The sequence below is a fragment of the Macaca nemestrina genome, chromosome 6 (genome assembly GCF_043159975.1).
Source record: "Macaca nemestrina isolate mMacNem1 chromosome 6, mMacNem.hap1, whole genome shotgun sequence".
Taxonomy (NCBI): Eukaryota; Metazoa; Chordata; class Mammalia; order Primates; family Cercopithecidae; genus Macaca; species Macaca nemestrina.
Window position 1 is genome coordinate 171,591,304 of NC_092130.1, and position 19,900 is coordinate 171,611,203.

Genomic DNA, 19,900 nt, shown 5'->3' on the forward strand with positions numbered 1-19,900 from the left:
AATTATTATCCTGATAACTTTATGAGTTAATATATATAATAATGCTTTATAGTATAGAATAGCTTGCAAGTGTAACGTAGAATTTTATTGACTAAAGAAAGTCACATGACCACATTTAAGTGGATGAAAGTACAACCAGAAGGAGAAAAAGTTAGACTATTTGAGAATAGCCCTAACTACCACAGCTTTGAATTACAAAGAAATGATAATGTACTGACTTCAAAATGACAATTGATTTTCGTATCTACAATTTTGTATCTACAATTCAGTTTGTAGATACAATCCCTTCATGTCTGATCAAAAGTAATTGGGTGTTGACAAATGAATTCTATTTAAATCATTATCTCTGGAACAAATAAGAAAGAGTGTTCTAACACATTTTCTTGTGGAAATGACAAAAACACTATCAATCTTCTTGTTCTTTCTTAACTGAGTTATAGTGAGAGAATATCATTTCCAGAACACTGATAGAGTTTTGGGTAGTTCCAAATGTTTGAGCTGCCTGTGACAAACTATAAGATTGATGTTAAGTATGGGTGTGTGTGTGACAGCATGCATGTATGTTGTGCTACCTGTTCGAACTATTTATTCATACTTCAGCTCTCCTCTTTTAGGCACCTGTAAGAAATCACCTCCAACTCCCCTGGAGTTAGATGTGGCCGTATGACTTACTTGGAGTTGGCTGGGAGTGACATCTGTCACTCCTGGATGGAAGTATTTAATTTCCTGCAGGCCACTTCTCTGACATTTTCCCCTTGGTTCTGATAACCAGCACAGCGTGCTCTGCATGGCAGAATCATCCATCACTTTGCATTTTGGAATAAGCAATACCGGGCAGCAGAGCCCCCAGTGAACCACGATGGCCATGCAGTGGGAATAAAAATAAATCTTTGATATTTGGGGGTGTTGATAGATTATCGAAATAGCCACAAATTCTTCCCACCACCATGTGTGTGCCCTTTTGCAATGTGACTTATTGCTCTTCTCGTCAAGGAATAGATTTTCTTTCTCTACCCCTTTGAAATTAGGCTGGATTTGTGACTTGCTTACATCAAAGGGGACTGAGAAATGGCAGGGAGGCCGATCTGAGTAAAAGCCTTCTGAGGCTTCACAACTTCTGCTGACTGCCAGCACCCACGTTCGGGCATGTGAATGGATCCGTCTTGGACCATGCCACCTCAACTGGGCCACCAGATGACAGCAGCTACATGAGTGACCCCTGGTGAAACCAACAGAAGAACCTCCAGCCGAATCCACTCCAAACGGCTGACACACAGAACTGGGAGGGAGTAAACCTGGGCTGTTTCAGGCACTAAGTTTGGGTGGTTTGTTTGAGGCAGAAGATAATGGTGCAGCGTAAACTAGTTTACCCTGATCGGTACACATCTGTGTGTATGTAGTATAAATCTGTGTATATGATTTACGTGCACATCCTGATATGTGTATATATATATCTCCACATTAAATTAATTCTTATCACCAGGCTAGCTAAGGAATGTGATCCACTTTTTGTTTTATAAACAAGGAAATTCAGATGTTCACTGAAATTCCCCTCATTTGTATCAAGATAATTTAGCAGATGGCTACATTAAAGGGATCTTAAAAATGGACTTGAGGAAATCATTCTCTAACAGCGGATTCTTCCTGTAGACAACTGATATTAAAACCAGATTGTGATGTTGGAAGATCAATATCTTTGTTTCTCTTTCCTTCATCCTGAGGCATTCCAGAATACATTTTTTCAATCAGTGCCAGACGTGATTGAGACCACCTTTAAGGTCAGAAAAGAGAGCATGCATTCACCTTCCGGATTGTGTTTAGGATTACATCACTCCTAAATGACCCTGCTGTGATTAGTCAAGCCCAGCTCATTTGGGCTGAAATGCAGCAAGGAAATCTACTGATGCTTTTCATATAGAAAGTTTAGTATACAAAGTTATAGAGGATTGCTTTACAAAAAGAAACTGGAGTTCATGCTAAGAGCCTGTGGCTAGAAATAATAGGATTTGTCAAAGTGGTAAGGTTTTAATTAGAAGGAAAACTTGGATGAAAACTGTGCATTAGTTTTATGTTTCTACCATAACAAATGACCAAAAACTTAGTAGGTTAAAACAACAAAAAATTATTATTCTATAACTCTTTGAGTCCAGTACAGATTTCCCTAACCTGAAATGAAGGTGTTGGCAGTGCTGTGTTCCTTGAGATTCTAGAAGGAAAAGATCACCTTGTTCATTCAGGTGTTGGCAAAATTTAGTTCCTAGGGGTGTAGGACTGAGGTCCCTATTTGCTTGCTGTCTGTCAAGTGAAGGCTGCTCTGAGCTCCTAGAACGTTTCTCAGATCCTTGCATGTGGTCCCTACATCTCAGAACCAGCCATTCGCACTGAATCCTCATGTTGCTGTCTCTATGATACACCCTGGATTCCCCTTCCAATTTAAGAACTCATGCAATTAGATTGGATCCACTCAGATAATCAAGGGTCATTTTTTTCCCATCTCAAGGTATGTAGCCTTAATCATATCTGCAAAGCCCCTTTTGCCATGTATAGTAACACAGTCACAGGTCCTAGGGATTAGGATAGGGACATCCATGGGGGACTATCATTCAGCCTGCCATAGACTACCCAGAGGCACAGGATGATTGGATGCATGGGTCTTAAGGATGTTATGACCATTGGGTTTCACTTCCCAGGTTAGTCATCTTTTAGGTATTAGCTCAAAGAACAAACCAATTAAGAAATCTAAGTACCTTGGTGACTAATAGGTGACCTGTATATATATTGTTCTATATAAGGAAGAATGAGTTCATATTTGACCCTATTTTTTGTCTGTTTAGAAATATCTCAGGATTTTCCATAATGCCTTTTAATTATTCTTAAAAAAATATTTTTAACTACCTCATCCTATTTAGGAACTCCTTCAGAGCTGATGAATTCTTAGCATTATTCATTACCCGGTCTTGAGGGACTCACTGGTGAGCTCAGGGCTCAGGGAGGTGAGTCTGAATCTTGGGAGTTTAAGGGTCTTCACTGCAGTGAAGTATTTCCCCACCATCACTTTCCTGATGGTGGGGAATGGTCCTTAAGTGTAGGTGATTGGAAATTACAAGGGAGAAGTCATTGAAGCCAAATCTGTTGGTGTTATCGTGAGAGTCTTGTTCGGGCAGTGTAGTATAAAATGGAATCCAGTAATAAAGTGATGATCTTCTATTGAGTCTGACCCCTTATGACCTAATAAAAATGTTCACGCCATGTGTTTTTCCTTCTATCTTTGAATAGCTAATATTTCCCTCCCCTGTTTCTCATACTGCAATAGACCTGACTGGGGAGCTAAGTGATGCTGTGTGACTCTCTATGTCCCCTTGCCAGCAGCGTGGGCCATCTCTAGGGGCTCTCAAACCGATAGAAGACCTTGGGGTGTGGGAAAACAGCTCCAGAGCTTCTAAGCTGGGTGGATTGTTCCTAGTGAGGGCAGTGAAACCTGAGATCTATTATTAAATGTGGGGCTGTCTTTCTTCTCCCTAGGGCAGCTGGTCTAAGACAGTCTAGAGTGGTAGTCATCATCGGGGATGTGAAAGCATCTTTTCAGAACCCAGCCTCACTAACTGCAGTCCCAGAGTCTTGAGAGAGGGATACCACTCACTCCCCTGGGGGGAGTAGTTCATGGGGTCCCTGTGCTCCCCTGGGTCACATGGGTGTAGGGTGCAATTGTCCACTTTGAGAGTCCACCAACTGGTTTTACCCATTTTCTCAGAGGTTATCAAACATTGTGGGTATGAGTCTTGCTAGAAAGACTAGATTTATTCATTAATAACAGACAGATTTATTAAACCTGGATGCCAATTTGCTAATTTGCCACAGGGGATAAAATTTACAGGCATGACAATACTTGTATCCAAGGCAACCTCTTCTGGAAAGGCAGGGTATAGACTGAGAGCAAGGGGAGTGTGAGGATTCTGTGGAATGCTATAGTCATACTGTATCTTCTGTAATGTCTGAAAATGATGCTCTAGTGATTAGAAGACCGTGTTGTGCTGTTATGGTGGTTTTACACTAAATGATATTCCTTGGTTTTCCATTTCTCTAGATTCCTAGCAGGCTTGTCATGAGAACACATTGCCTCATACTTGCCACAATACAGTTGAATAAGTAACAGCTTTTAAATTGGATTATCAACTCACACTGCTACCAATTACGTGCATATCAATAGCAAGTCATTTGGGGTAAATTAATTTGATCCACAGGTAACTCATCCATTATTGATTATTTACTAGATTTAATTCCAGAACATAACTGGGGTGCTTTATTGCAACACTTACAAAGTACTGCAATCCCTGTTCTACTCTGTGTGCAGCTCTCAGCCAAGCAGCACTGGCAGCACCGGTGAGCTTGTCAAAGAGGCACATTCACAGGCCTTAACAGCAACTACTGAATCAGGCTCTCTTGGGGTGGAGTCTAGGAAACGGCTTTGACAAATCTATCAGGTGATTCTTTAAAGTATAAGAATCATGGTTACAAAGGTTACATAAATGGATTCTAGGGCTATAACGCCTGGGTTTGCATTGTAGATATCCCACTGTAGGCTGCGTGCCCTTGGGAAAATTACTTAACCTCTCTGAGACACAGGCTTCTCATCTGTAAAATGAGATTTAATAATAATCCTTGCCTCACAGAGTTGTGAGAATTGTCTGGTCAATGCATGCAAAGTGTTTTCTGAATACTACCCGGCTAATAGCACCCTGTATGTGTTAGCTATTATTATTGCTTTCATTCCAGGGGTGATCGATTGAGAATATAGAAGTATCTGTCTTAATTGCTCTGATGTGCCTAGAGCTCAGCATCGGAAAGGTGGTGGGATGAAGGGGAGGAGCCATGGATTTGGCAGGAAGACTGAGCCACTGTGACAGCCCTCATCAGTTCTAAATCCTTCAACCAGTCAAGTCTATGTGACTCTGTTTTTTCCCCCAGTCAGATATGTCAGCTTTGTTTTTTAAGTTACAGTAAAATAAACATAAAATTTACCATTTTAATCTTTTTCCAGTGTACAGTTCAGTAACACTAAGTGCATTCACATTGTTGTGAGACAGATCTCCAGAACTCTTTTATTTTGCAAAACTGAAACCCTGCGCTCATTAAGTAACTCCCCATTCCCCACTCCGCACCAGCCCCTGCTGACCACCATTCTACTTTCTGTCTCTAAGAATGTAACTACTCTAGGAACTCCATGTTCCTGAAATCATACAGCGTCTGTCTTCATGAGTCCGAGTTATTTCACTCCACTTAATGTCCTCCATGTTGTAGCGTGGGTCAGTAGTTTTCTCCTTTTTGAGGCTGAATATTTCATTGTGTGGACATACCACACCACACCTGTCAGTTTTTCAGATCACTTTCAATCCTCTACCTAAACATCATCTTGTCTCTTGTCCCGCTGAGGCTCTATCAGGAGGAATAGTTTAGGCTGATGACCAAAGCAATCAGAGCTGGGTATTTTTAGTAGACCCCAAATGAAACGCTTAAGGGAAAAGGATCTAAGCTAATTGCTTTAATTTTAATCGCCGACTGGAACAGGCTTTTGAGATGTAGCCGATCTAAGTCAAACTTTCAAAGCATATGGTTAGTTTTTTGGTTGTTCAAAATTACATAATTAATTGAATTAATTAAATTGAAATTGAAACTAGGAAATATCAGGTTAGTAAAATGAAAAGGAAAAAAACTCATGTATAATTTTAGATCCAAAGAAGACACACTAAATTTTAAATGTATGTTTCTGGAAGTTTTATTGTATATTTTATACTGTATATATTGTATATTTAAAATTAAAATTAGATCATATTACAATTGTCTTTATTGATAGACTTTTACATTTAACATATTGTGAATATGTTTTTATATCAATGATTGCAAGTCTATATGACACATCATCGTTAATTATTGAATTATATTTTATTGTAATTTATAATTTATTCAGTTACTCTTTAGGTTCTTTTATCTTACAATCAATGAACAGCGAGATGCCATTAACAGGTATTCAGAGACACTTTTCTGATAATTTTCTTAGAAAACATTGTTCCAGACTGAACTGCCAGATCAAAAAAGTTAAGCATTTTCATGACTTCTATTAAATGTTGGCGAATTACCTTCTGCAATGGTTGATTTTATGTGTCCACTTGACTGGGCCACAGGGTGCCTGGATATTTGGTTAAACATTTTAATGGATGTGTCTGAGAGGGAGTTTCTGGATGAGATTAACATCAGAATCACAGGTTTGAGTCAATCCGATTGCCCTCTCCAACATGGTTGGGCTCCATGCAATTTGTTGAAGCCCTCAGCCTTTGAACCCCTTGCTCAAAGGCTGAGCAAGAAAGAATTCTTTTTCCCTGCCTGTCTTTGAGGAAGGACATTGATCTTCTCCTGCTTTCTGAGTTAGACTCAGACTCAGAGTAGGACTTAACCTGTCGGCTGCCCTGGGTCTCCAGCTGGCCAGCTGCAGATGTTGGACACAATCATGTGTGTCCATCCTTTATGGTAAATTATTTCTCTCTGCATATGCAATTGGTTCAGTTTCTCTGGAGAACTCCATCTACTACATCTTCAGAAAACATTCTAACTGTTTATGCTTCTAGCAGTAGTGAGTAAAAGTGCCGCAACTTAAATCTTGCTAATACTGGATAATTTTCTTTAGCTTTTCCCAATTTGAAAATGCCACATCACTCAATAAAACATTCAAGAAATATTTATTAAGCACCTATATGTGCCAGGTACTGTGCTTGGTAGGCACTTGGACTGTAGCATTGCCCTTACAGAACTGATTTTGTGGGGATTGTAGGAAAACTGGATAGTAAGTGCAGTGTGATGAGTGCCCTGCTAGGGGACATACTCAGTGGCATAGCATTGCAAAGCAGAGCTCCTATTAGCACTGAGAGTCAGGGGAAGCTACCAGAGAAGTGGCGTCCAAGTTGATAACTTAAACATTAATAAAAGTTTCCCAGGCATTGATTTGAGAATCAGTGGTTCTGAAAAGAAAAAACAAATAGTAATAATAATAATAATAATAATAATAATAAAAGGAAAACCACAGAGGCAGGAAAAAGCAGAAGCAAGGTCAGACATGGTATATAGTTGTTTTAATTTGTATTTCCTTGATTTCTAGAGAGGCTAGACACTTTAAGACACTTATTGAGCATGTGTTTTTTCTTGTGAATTGTTTATTCCTATATTTTGCCTGCTTTTTAAAAATCCAAATGTACAGTATTTTCTACCTATTTCTATAAACAGTTTTACATTAGAGATATATTAGCCTATCATACATTTAAAATTTTGTTTAAATTTTGTTTGAGGCTTATATAGTTCTTTCACAAATTGCCTATTTGTAACCTTTGTTCGTTTTTCCTTTGAGATGTTCAGCAGTTTTTCGTGTTTTTTCAGTTTTGAGATTTGAATTTAGTTTAATTAAGTTTAATTAAACTAAACTCAGTCTCCTAGTCAATGATTTTCTTCTCGTTATTACTCATCTTTTATTTATAGTCTTTTTGAGCCTACAGAAATTTAAATTTTGAAGTAGTTATATTTGTCAGTCTTTTCCTTTAAATGTTAAACCCTTCCCAATTAATTTTTATTGAGATACATATGAGACTTATGATAAGGTTTGTACTGACAAATTTTGGGAAATACATGCCTCATGTAACCATGACTACAATCAAAATGTAGAACATTTCTCTTCTCTGAGAAAGGGCCCTCATGCCCTTTTCTAGTTCATTCTTCCCATAAACCTGGCAGGCCTCAGGCCGTTCCTTCTTCTGACTTCATAGATTAACTTTGCCTATTCTAAAACTTCCTATGAATGTAGTCACATAGTGAATTCTTTGTTGTGTCTGGCCTTCATCCCAATGCAGTGTTTTTTGTTTCACCCATGTTGTTACATATTTTGGGCTATTATAAATAAACCTACCATGAGCATTTTCATACCAGTCTTTTTGTGGGAACATGCTTTCATATTTCTTGGACAAATAACAGGAGTAGAATTGCTGGATCACAGACACGATGTATGTTTAACTTCATAATAAGTTGGCATGCTGTTTTCTCGAATAGCTGTATTATTTTCAATCTCACCAGTAAGGAATGGAAGTTTTTATTGTTCTGTGTCTTTACTAAGACTTGTTTCATACTTTCATGAATTTCTATGTAAATTTTGAGACAATGGAAACCTAACTTTATCTTTCTCTAGTGGCTTAGCCACTTGTTCCTATAATACTGTCTTCATCAAATAGTTCATAATTGCTCCATTGCTTTAAATACCAAAATGATTTTATAAACTTCTTTTTCTTTCTGGACTATGCCCTTATTCCCATGGGCTCCTTATCACTCAGTTTTCGTCATTGTTGCTTCATAATACAGTCAGGTATCGATAGTGAAAGTCACTCTTCATTCTTTGTTTTGTTCCAAAAGATTGCTGACTATTGTCATGTGTTTCATCTTGTATGGAGTTCAGGATTATTTTAATAAAAATACTATTTTTTATAAGTAAAGGAGTGATGGAAGGATAGAGAACAAAATTACAGGATGGTTTCAGCCTTCTAAAAATTTTTGCCCAAGAAAATAACAGCACAAAATATTATTATTATTATTATTATTTAAAAAAAACACTAGGTATTATTCTTACATAGCGAATGCAGGAAGAGTTTTTCAAAAATTCTATACCTAGCTAGCTGGAGTTCAGAAGTCTTTTTTTTTTTTTTTTTTTTTTTTTTTTTTGAGACGGAGTCTCGCTCTGTCGCCCAGCCCAGGCTGGAGTGCAGTGGCGCGATCTCGGCTCACTGTAAGCTCCGCCTCCTGGGTTCACGCCATTCTCCTGCCTCAGCCTCCCGAGTAGCTGGGACTACAGGCGCCCACAACCGCGCCCGGCTAATTTTTTGTATTTTTTTTTTTAGTAGAGACGGGGTTTCACCGTGGTCTCGATCTCCTGACCTTGTGATCCGCCCGCCTCGGCCTCCCAAAGTGCTGGGATTACAGGCGTGAGCCACCGCGCCCGGCCAGAAGTCTTTTTAATTAGAGCTTCAGGCATCATGGAAATTCCTATAGAAAGTAATTTGAAAAATTCTCTACTTCTTGGAATCTCTTTTTGGAAGGGAATTTACATTTCTTGTTAATCTGCTCCAGATATGGCTATGACACTCTCAAGGCATGCCACCAGAGCAGCTCAGCTGAGCTGTCTGACTCAGCCCTCAGCCTGACTTCACGAAGTCACCTACAGATGAAGCAAGTCTGTTACCAAGAGATTATTTACTAACCACAAAGCCAGCTGTAACCTTACCTGCAGACATCGAAATCACTTGTAACCAAAAAGCTTGGTCTTAGGAGAAAGTGGTTGTGGCTCCTATCAAGGAAAGAACAGTAGATGTTGAATATTTGGGAATAGTTCTTAGTTTGAAGCAAATTTTCAGATATATTCATTAAAATCTAAGACAGTAAATGATACACTATCATGCACTTCTTTTGTTTGTGTTTTCTGGAAGTGAAGATCCTAGGAAATCCAAACAGAAAATAAGAGTGAGTGAGTATATGGAGACATTGGAATGGCTGTGCACTATGGATGGGAATGTAAAATGGTGTTGGTGCTGCGAAAAACAGTATAGTGATGATTCCTCAAAAGATGAAAAATGGAATTACAACATAATCCAGCAACTTGACTTCTGGCTTTGCACTCAAAAAGCTTGACAATAGGGTCACAAACAGATATTTGTACACCCATGTTTATAGCAGCTTTATTCACAACCAAAGGTGTAAGTAAACCAAGCATCCATCAACAAATGAATGGATAAGCAAAATGTGGTCTATACATAAAATGGAATATCATTGAGCCTTAAAAAGGAAGGAAATTATGATGTATGCTACAACGTGAGTGATAAAAAGGAAGAAAATTCTGACATATGCTACAACGTGGGTGATAAAAAGGAAGGAAATTCTGACATACGCTACAACGTGGATGATAAAAAGGAAGGAAATTCTGATGTATGTTACAACATGGATGATTCTGAAGGACACCATGCCAAGTGAAATAAGCTAGTCGCAGAAGGCAAAATACTATATAATTCCATTTGGAAAAGGTATATAGAGTAGTCAAAATCATAGAGACAGGAAGCAGAAAGGTGGATGCTAGCGGTTGGAGTGGGGAGTTGGAAATGGTGAATTATTGTTTGATGGGTATAGAGCTTCAGTTTGCAAAGTGAAAAACATTCTGGAGATGGCTGATGGTAATGCACACTAAAATGTGAATGTACTTAATGCCACTGAATTGTTCACTTAATGTGATTAAAATGGCAATTTTCATGCTATGTGTATTTTACCACAATTAAAATAATATTTTTTAGAAAAGTAAATGCAACAGAAGAAAAATGCATATCTCATTTGCACTCACTCCAATGAGATATGGATTTACCTCTGTTGATACCCCATACATATGTTTATAAAAATTTGAGTTGTAATCTTTTAGAAAATGAAATGCAACAGATTCTGAAAAACCATTCAACTTCATTTTATTTGTTAGGGTATGTTAATCGTAAAACAAGCCCTGAATTTGGATGGATTAATACAATAAAACCTTACTTTTCTCTCTTATTTCTGTCCATTGTGTGTTTGGTGGGGACAGGCAGGCATGGTAAATCTCCATCCCATTATTCAGGAAGCCACATCCTTCCATCTTGTGGCTCCACCTCCCTATAGCTCCTTGGAATCCTCTCTACTCAACCAGTGAAGAAGAAGAGGGTGAGGATAGTAACTGGGTAGCGTTTACGGGCCCAGCCCCGGAATGGCCCACGTTGATTCTAGGCATGTTCCATTGGCTGGACTTTGTCACAGAGACACACATAATCCAAGGGATCCTGGGAAATGTTCAGCTGTGTGTCCACGAAGAAGATGCTCAGATAGTCATGAGAACTGTAGGTCTCTGCCACAGACGTTATGCAGTTGGGTCCCACTAGAAGAGCGTATTTGGTGAACGTCTTTCTGGAAAGTTCAGCGATCTTCCTAGCAGTGGGAACTGTGTAAGAAAGATATTTCTCGTGGGATGCAGACAGATACTACGTCTCCATGATCAGTCCCATCTCCTAACATGATAATATGTAGTCATGTGAATATACATATAATTATTTCAATTCACCCACATTTTGATCTGAAAATATATTACCTCAGCAACAGACCCCTAAGTTTCCTTCTGACATTCATGCAGAGTGACTTTTATAATGACAGTCATGACAAAAATCAGATCAAGTTCATAGATGGGATGAATGGAACAGTGATGTGTGCCACTGGTACAGATGGGGAGATGGACGCCCAGCCGCTCACGGCTCATTGGTGGGCTGTAGGCGACTTTCCCATCTCCGAAGCTTGGCACTCAAGTGGAATGGGAATGAATGGAGGGCTTAGAAGGCTACTGGGTGGCAGTCAGCTTTGGTGAGTTGTAAGTTGCTTCTGGTTTCTGGAATGTTCTTCATTCTCAAGCCCTCACCCAGGATGCTCAAGATCTACACAAAGCTGGAGCTGCACTCACTCAAATGAGATGGATTTACCTCTGTTGATATCATACATATGTTTCTAAAAATATGAGTTGTAGTCTTTTAGAAAATGAAATCTTTAAAATCTGTTACAGATTTCTCCATTATATATGCTTATATTAACGTGAAAAAAATCTTCAGGAATGTGAATCATCATTTCCCAATTTATCTTCTTTGTCAGATCAGTATTTAGCATATTGGGTGTTCTTAAGTAACGCTCATAGCATTGGACTATGTCACATTTTTCTTCTGCAAAGTCTTTCGTTGCCTATTTCTGGTTTGGCTATGTCTCTGCAACCCAAGCCCCTAACTCCCTTCACAGTAGAAAGTATTTAAATAATTACCCCATCATTTAAAACATAAGTCACTGCACGGATTTATGTTAATTCGATTTAATAACACAATGAGGATGAATCCAGTGATGTGTATGTGAAACGATCCCTCCCCAGGGCCGCCAAATTGATCACCTTGAGACCATCTGTCTGAAAGGAGCCGATGAGAGAATATGTTCAATTTTTCCATTTGGAATTTCTCCACACCACAGCAAAATCTTTGGATACTTTTTATACTCTGAGTCTGTCAGAAGCAGGTAGAAGTAATCTTGATACTTTCTGAGTGTTCAAAACAACAGCCATTACATTAATTATTTCCCAGCCAATCTTCAGGCTACATTCTCTAGTGGACCTTTCTGCAATGTCATTGATCAGCAGGTGTATTTTTATTTTAAACATTTTATTATACATTCATTCCACAAAAATTGGTGAGCACCCACCATGTGCCAAGCACTGTCTAGTTACTGGGTATATAGCAGCAAACAAAAATAGTTTGTGTTCTAATGGAACTTTATATTCTAGGAAGAGGGACAGAAAATATATTGGATAGTAGTAAGTACTAACCAAATAAGGAGAACAAAGCAGGGGAAAGGGATGAGGAGAGTGCTGGTGACATGGGGTGTAATAATCGGACCAAGTCTTTTTTGATGAAGTGGCATTTGAATAGAGATGAATTAGGAGAGGTCATGAATCCATGTGACTCTGGAAGAAGGAACGTCCTAAGCAGGTTAGACTTCAGGCTTCACAGATGGCATATGTGCACACCACAAGTTCCACCCTGGCCTTGGTGTGCTGTGTCCAACAAAGAGTGACATAATATTAGAGACATAGAGTTGTGTAATACCCAATGTAATAGATCTGTAGCTACATAGACAATCCAGGTAACACTGCAGAAATGGGTCTGTCCATCCTACATAGGCAGGAGTGTAGAGAAAATGTACCACACACACACAATTTTTATTTTGCCCACCCCTCCTGCACACCCCGCTTTCTTTATTCCAGCATTCAGGGGCAAAGGCAGAGGCTGGTTTAGAAAAAAAAAACTTTAATTTTGAAAAAAGTTTCCTTTGGCAAAGGCAACCACAAAGAAATCCAGCAAGTATATAAGATTATATCTCTTAAGCAATGCTATAATATATTGTTTTCTATCATCTTAGAATACCAACTTTTCTATTGCATTCTTTATCTGTAAATCTTGAGCAAGAATTGTCTCAAAGTTTTTTTGGAAATCACTAAATGTCTTTTATTCTTCTATTACTAATTTCATTTTTATATTAAAATTTCCAGGGCCAATTCCAGACTATATAACAATCTCCCTTTGTGCTGTAAACTGTTTATAATTAAGTTTGCTTTTTAATTGGAAATTTACCTGCAGACCAGTATACCTGGTTTAAAATAGACAGGCACATTTGTTAAGTATTCTCAGTTTTGGAGAAGTAATAAATACCTATTATTTTTAAAATGTAGCCTCTCCAAACCTTTTCCCCCAAATGACAGATACTAACTTATCTGTTTGTCATGAATCTAACTTTAACAAAACTTTCTTTTCCTTGAAGCTGTCGACAAAAGTGGATGCACTTTGCATATTTTGACCTCTTAAATAACAAATGCAAAACAAATGTAAATGTGGCTCCACTTTTAATGTATTTTTGCATGGTACAGAACAATTTGCTGAAACATGCATGGGCATATTTGTGTTTCATTAAAATCCATGTTTGAGATAGAGCTTGCCCTTGGACATGTTATTGCTGACTTTTTATTGAATTATAGGAAATTGGGGAAATAGAAGCTGATAATGCTACATTCCAGAGAGGCTGTAGGAAAGCCATTGCTCAGGAGTATTTTGAAAAGATAAGATGTAGCTGGAGTCTCCCTGAGCAACTACGATGAGGTCATACAATTAAAGTCAGCAAACTTCTGCACAAATATTTTGTAACTACTTCCAACTTTTACTAAATATTTTCTTGTCTGTATAACATTTGCCACATTATGGCCAAAAGAAATCATGGCAGATAACTTATTTCAAATGCAATTGTGATCAGTTCTTTGAATACATCTATTAGCTTTCAGAAACATTCTGCTGACCTCACACACTGCTAGTGGTACCATGAATTCCATGCATGGCTTTGGCAGCTTCCCAGTTTTGTTCAGTGGACAAAAAATACAATGCCAAAGATCTGGGTGTGTCATAATCCTGAGGACATTTGATAAAGGAAGTAAGGTTAAGGTGGTTGTTAGTTGTGAAATAGTTCCTCTGCTACTTCAGTCAGGTTTGTTTTTGATGTTGACCCTCGGAATTAAGCAAGTGTTTCTAATTCTCTTTCAACAACTAGCAATCGTGGACCTCAGGTCAAACTCATTGTAAGCACTGCCAGATAAAAGAGTGTTAAGTCAGACTTTACAATGAGCAAAAGGAACAGGGGCTTTCCAGATGGGAAAAATTGGAGACAGAGGTTTTTGAAGGATGCCTGGGCACCGACCCTGCTTTCTTCCTCTTCACGAGCCTGTGGCCTTGCTGTGGCTGTATTTGGCTTGAGGTACAAATGTATCCAAAAGATCACTGGTCAGCCATGATATTTCTAGTTAAGGGCAAAGATTGTTAGTACAGAGTCTATAAGTCCCTAGCCCCTGCCCCCTCCACCAAAAAAAAAATATGGAGATCTTGTAAAGGATTATTGAGTTTTTCATTTTGACAGTACCATGTATTGCAAAGAAAGTATCATTCCTTGCTTCTATCTCCCAATCTGAATGAATGTGGGGCCACTGGACACCTAGCTGAGGTATGTGGCCCCTGCTTCTGCTTGGGGTAACTACCTCATATTCCCCACAATTCAGATACCTTGGCTCAGTGCATTGGGATCTTCATCTAACCTTACAGAAAACATTCATATGTCCTCTTCTTGTCAAATTTCAGGCCACCTGAAATGATGCAGGAACAATGCAGATCTGTTAAATTGTCGATTTGATTGATTGGAAAAAATAAAAGGCATAAAAACAGATTTCTTATCGTAGTTTTAAATTATTTATTTAAAAACTACTTAAAAGCTTTATTCTTTTAAAATTTTTATTTACTTAAAAGTTACCAAAATGCAACCTGAATATCAAGGCCTGAAATGCATTAATTACAAGTCCCTATAATTAAGATAACATTTTTCTCTTGCATGTTGAAGTATCCTCTCCCCAATCCATACTGCTGTATAGCCATGGCCACACTTACGTTCTCCATTTTAGCTCAAAGAATGATGCATTTTGAATATAGCTGATAATAATTGCTTTTGAGATACATTTGATCTCATCCTGTTTTATGACCAAAAGTACTTTTTTCATGGTTATGTGAATTCTTAGGAGGAAGTAAACTTTGTGAGTCACTATGTTAAGTCAAACTAGAAAAATAAAGTTGACTAAACCTAGCAAAAGCCCCCACTATGAACTGCTTGTTAACATTATTCAAATTTCCTCCTCTTCAGTAGAATCTATGATTATCTAAATTATGTTTCATGCCAGGCAGGGAGAATAGATAATAAATTCATATTATGTACTTAACTATAACAAGACAACATTCAGATTTGTGAATAATTGAGAAAGAATATTTTATAAAATGAATCTTCTATATTATGGCATCTATCTGTAGAAAGTCTGATGTACACAAGAATAAAAATGTCTACAGAAAATTATAACTAAAAGTTTCCCTCATATTTCCCTTTCTAATATATTGCTATTGCGGTTTGAAATATATTGGACCAATTTTACTCTATTCAAATGGCTGGAGGACGTTGAGTATCATTGCTAAATGTTTTTACTTTTCTCACATTTTAAGGAAGAGTTGCAAACTCCTATATCTAGGTTTTTCAGTCAACTGTGGTGAGATTCAGATGTATGTATGTGAGGTTGCACAGCTCTCCTCAAAAGCATGGTCACTAGCCTTGCCTTGGGGTGATAACAGCTACCACTGTCCCATCCACCCACTGTGTTGCACTATGCTTCTGTGGAGGCTGTACTGGTTAAAACTAAAGCAAATAAATCCACAATATTCCTTTTTCTAGAATAAAAGACATCTGAATAGTCCTTGGGTCAAGGTGCAGGGTCTTATGCATCTTTGTTGGAATTCTATTTTCTCTTTTTACATATGGTAAGGAGTTGACACAAATAATCATTAATATTCTTTACAGATCTGATTTGATGCGGTTCTGTATTAAGTTTACTGTATTGAATTTAAAAGCCAAGTTCATGGTTTTTCATTTCCTCTGAGTCAGTGAGATTCATGCCATATCTTGGTCACAATCCCTATCCTTCACCCCACTTATTTGCTACAAATGTCCACAAATACGGGTAGATAGAATAATATTTTATGTGCTATGACAGACATTACATAGTTTGCATAGTAATAGTTTGGCTAGCAATGACATCCTAAAGATGAGAAATTGTATTCATTTGTTTTCATTGTTAGTTCAGCAGCTGTTTCTAGAGCATCCCTATTTGTACCCAGACATTTATGTCTATTCCAGGGTGCAAGAGATAGCTTCAGTCTCCCCAAACCACATGAACTAAGTAACCACAAAGCCTGGTCCCAGATTCTGGAAAAACAAAGCAAGACACAACAATTTTGGTCTTCTGGAAGTTGACAGACCTGTATCTGGTGATGGCTGCTTTGAAGGGTAGAGGCAGCAGCAAGACCCAGGGCAGCTTCTATATGTGAAAATCTGGGATAGCCAGCTCTATCATTGCGAGGTAATTTGTAAGCAAGTATTGTATCTTTGAAGGTCAGGAAAAGTAAATTTGACTCCTAGGACAAAAGAGAACCATTTGAGTTTGGACCAGGGCAGAAAAGGCACTGCTTGTTTCAAGAGCACACATTATCATCTTCCATGTGTCCAATCCAATGGTTGCAGCCACATATATGCAAATGCACATTAAAATATATTGGGCCATACATCTGTTGAACAAAGCATAGCTAGTCAATGCCAAAGACATTCTGTTTGGTTTGGAATGAATAAAACTTCTGATGCCCATATGGTAACCTTATGCTTTGAGAACTCTTCTATAGCACAGTAAAATCTGAACTGTCAGAGTAACTAAGTGTTGGAAAATGAATAAATGTATAGGGAAAGACTCCAGAAAAGAAATTTGTATTTTATTTTTTCTAACTAACTCTTCCACAGATATGTTTGAGAAAACTGTATGATCTAGTAAATAGAATACTCAAAACTCTAATATAGAAGTCACAGGTATGGGCCCTAGTTACCTCACTAAATAACTGGCATTAGGCAGATAACTTATCTGGTTCCAATGACTAAATATGAGAAATAGAAAATACATCGTTACCTTTCTATAATAGTCCACAACTATTGCAGCACAGCCAATGGGACAAAAAACCATCTCAACCAAATACCATCTCTTCAGGCAGAGAGAGTAGGAAACAGTATCCTCACTCCCCATCCCATCAATAAAAGAACTTACAGCATTCCAGGAATAAACAAAGCCCAGCAACCCCGCAATGTGTGGGGCAGAGCAGAGAGGAAGTTCGAGGGGAAGGCACGGAGACTGCATCTCACCCTCAATTGAATGGGAACCCACTGAAGTAACAACCGAGAATTTACGGGTTCATTTAAATGTCAAGGCCAGCAGTAAGTGAGGGCTGTTTCTGAGGCTGACATATTCTGAGCAGAATATGGTCTTGCTTTCTCTTTTCTGGGCACTTTTGTCCTCTAGATAGAATCCATTCTTGGGCAGGCTGAAGTCCTTCTCTCACGGTGGCAAGATGGATGTGCCAGGCAACCATCCTATCTACAGAGAGCCTGCCCAGTGAGAAGTTTTGGGATTAGTTCTGACTTGATGAATTTGGGTCTCATATTTATCCCCGAATACATCTCTTTTGCTCAGGTGAGTGGATGTATTGACTGCCACACCTGGGTTTCTGTGACTGCTCCTGGATTCAGGGATGGAGTGAGCCCTATAAACAAGGGTGGAGGAGAGTGGTTCCTGCAAAGAAAGTCAGGGTGAAGACAAGCGGACAAATGCCGGATGGGCAGTAAATGGCAGCTGCCCAAATTTTATGCCAGAACCACTGGAAGGAATCTTCACCCTCACTGTGGGTATTAACATAGGAGACAGTGATACTTAATGGCTAAATGCACGTAGAGCATTTGAAATCAGATTGTGGTCCACATCTTGAAATGCTGCTTTTTAGCTGCATGACTGAGGGCAATTTCCAGACCTCTGTGCACCTCAACTTAATAATCTCTAAAGTGGAAAGAATACTGATTTCATAAAGTTGTCAAAAGGGCAAATTGATGTTATGCCTTTCAATTGTTTAGCATTTTTAGCACTAAATGAATGGTAAGTATTCTGCTTCTTCCCAAATGCCTCTGGCACCAGAATTTCTCACTGTGAATTCTTTCCATCCCACAAATAAACAGATAATTCCCATGTTATTTAATTTGTTCTGGTGCATAGAAATAAGAAAAGCTTAACAATCTTTTGATAAATCCAGCATAACATAGATAATCAAATTTATTAAATATAGCACCAATAAAAATCTACAGACCAATCTTCCTTAGAAGGAGGAAGAATTCTAAATGAAACAGCAAATAAAATCAGCCATACATAAAGAGATTAGGAAACCATGACTTGTACTAGTTCCGCAATTGTTTTCAGGAATGCAAGCTCTGACTCACCTACTCTGCTCTCGTCAGGGCTTCCTTCCACAAAGAGATGGCATCAGACAGGACAATCGAAGAGACACGAATGCACAAAACGTGATTTCTTATTTACAGTGCTCAGATACTCCAGCTGACAATCTCATCCCTACATAATCTTATCCAACCTCATGGCTTTCAATATCCTCTATATGCTAGCAAATTCCAAATGCATATTTCCAAACTTGATAGTTCCCACAAACTCCAAACTTACCATCCACTACATAATAACATCTCTACCTGCAGTAGCCATCTCAGGAGCATGTCCACACAGAGCTCTTGATTTTATCCTTCCTTCAACCTTCCCCTTCTTGAAAAATGGCTCCATTGCTCACCAGGGGATAATGCCAATGACCCAAGAGTAATTCTTCATTCCTCTCTTTCCCTCACTCCCCGTTCAGAGCCAACTGAATTTCCTGTTGGTGTTGCCATCAAAATCTATTCCAAATCCAGCCACTTCTTCCCATCTTGACCACCAACCTAATTTAAGCTAACAACATGCCTTGCCTGGTCTACGGCAACAGCCTTCAAATTGTTCTTTCTGCTTCCATACTTGCCTTCTCCCAACCTCCACGTATGTTCTCCAGAGTAAATGCCTTTCTTTAAATAACAGCAGTCAGAGTAAATGTTGTAGGATACAAATGTAATTATAACAAAGCTTCCCCCTCACCCAAACACTTCAGTGGGTTCCCATTCAATTGAGGGTGAGATGCAGTCTCCGTGCCTTCTCCTCGAACTTCCTCTCTGCTCTGCCCCACACATTGCAGGGTTGCTGGGCTTTGTTTATTCCTGGAATGCTGCGATCTCTTTTATTGATGGGATGGGGAGTGAGGATACCATTTCCTCCTCTCTCTGCCTGAAGTGTTCATTCCCAGATCTTCCATCCAGGTCTTTTATCACCTCCTCTCTGGGGAGGTCAGGCTTTCCTGACCACATTTTCTAATATAGCACCTCTCTCTACTTTACCTGGAATTATTTATTTCTTCACTTGTTCAACTCTCCTCTTCCCCACTACAGCGTGATTCCCAAGATGACAGAAGCTTTGTCTTGTTCATTACTATAGTCATGCACCACATAACAACATTTAGGCCAACAGAGGACTGCGTGTACAATGGTTGTTCCAGAAGATTATAACAGAGTTGAAAAATTTCGAACACCGAGTGACATCAAAGCCATTGTAATGTCCTAACACAATTACTTTATTTTTTATGAATTTAGGGTAGCCTAAGTGTATGATGTTTATAAAGTCTATAGTAGGGTAATGTCCTAGGCCTTCACATTCACTCACCTCTCACTCACTGACTTACCCCGAGCAACTTCCAGTCCT

At 38.7% G+C, this 19,900-nt stretch overlaps 1 protein-coding gene and 1 long non-coding RNA gene across 3 annotated transcripts in view; one reads left to right on the top strand and one right to left on the bottom strand.

Annotated features, from left to right (window-relative positions):
* The window catches only part of LOC112427986 (taste 2 receptor member 1), a 95,190-nt gene that overhangs the window by 53,043 nt on the left and 22,247 nt on the right, over window positions 1-19,900 (top strand). The window lies entirely within an intron of this gene.
* LOC105489492 (uncharacterized) lies at window positions 6,784-19,721 on the bottom strand. Its single transcript, XR_011625137.1, has 4 exons — window positions 19,244-19,721; window positions 14,718-14,797; window positions 9,308-9,370; window positions 6,784-7,010 (listed from the first exon to the last, which is right to left on the bottom strand). It is a non-coding gene; the product is annotated as an uncharacterized lncRNA (long non-coding RNA).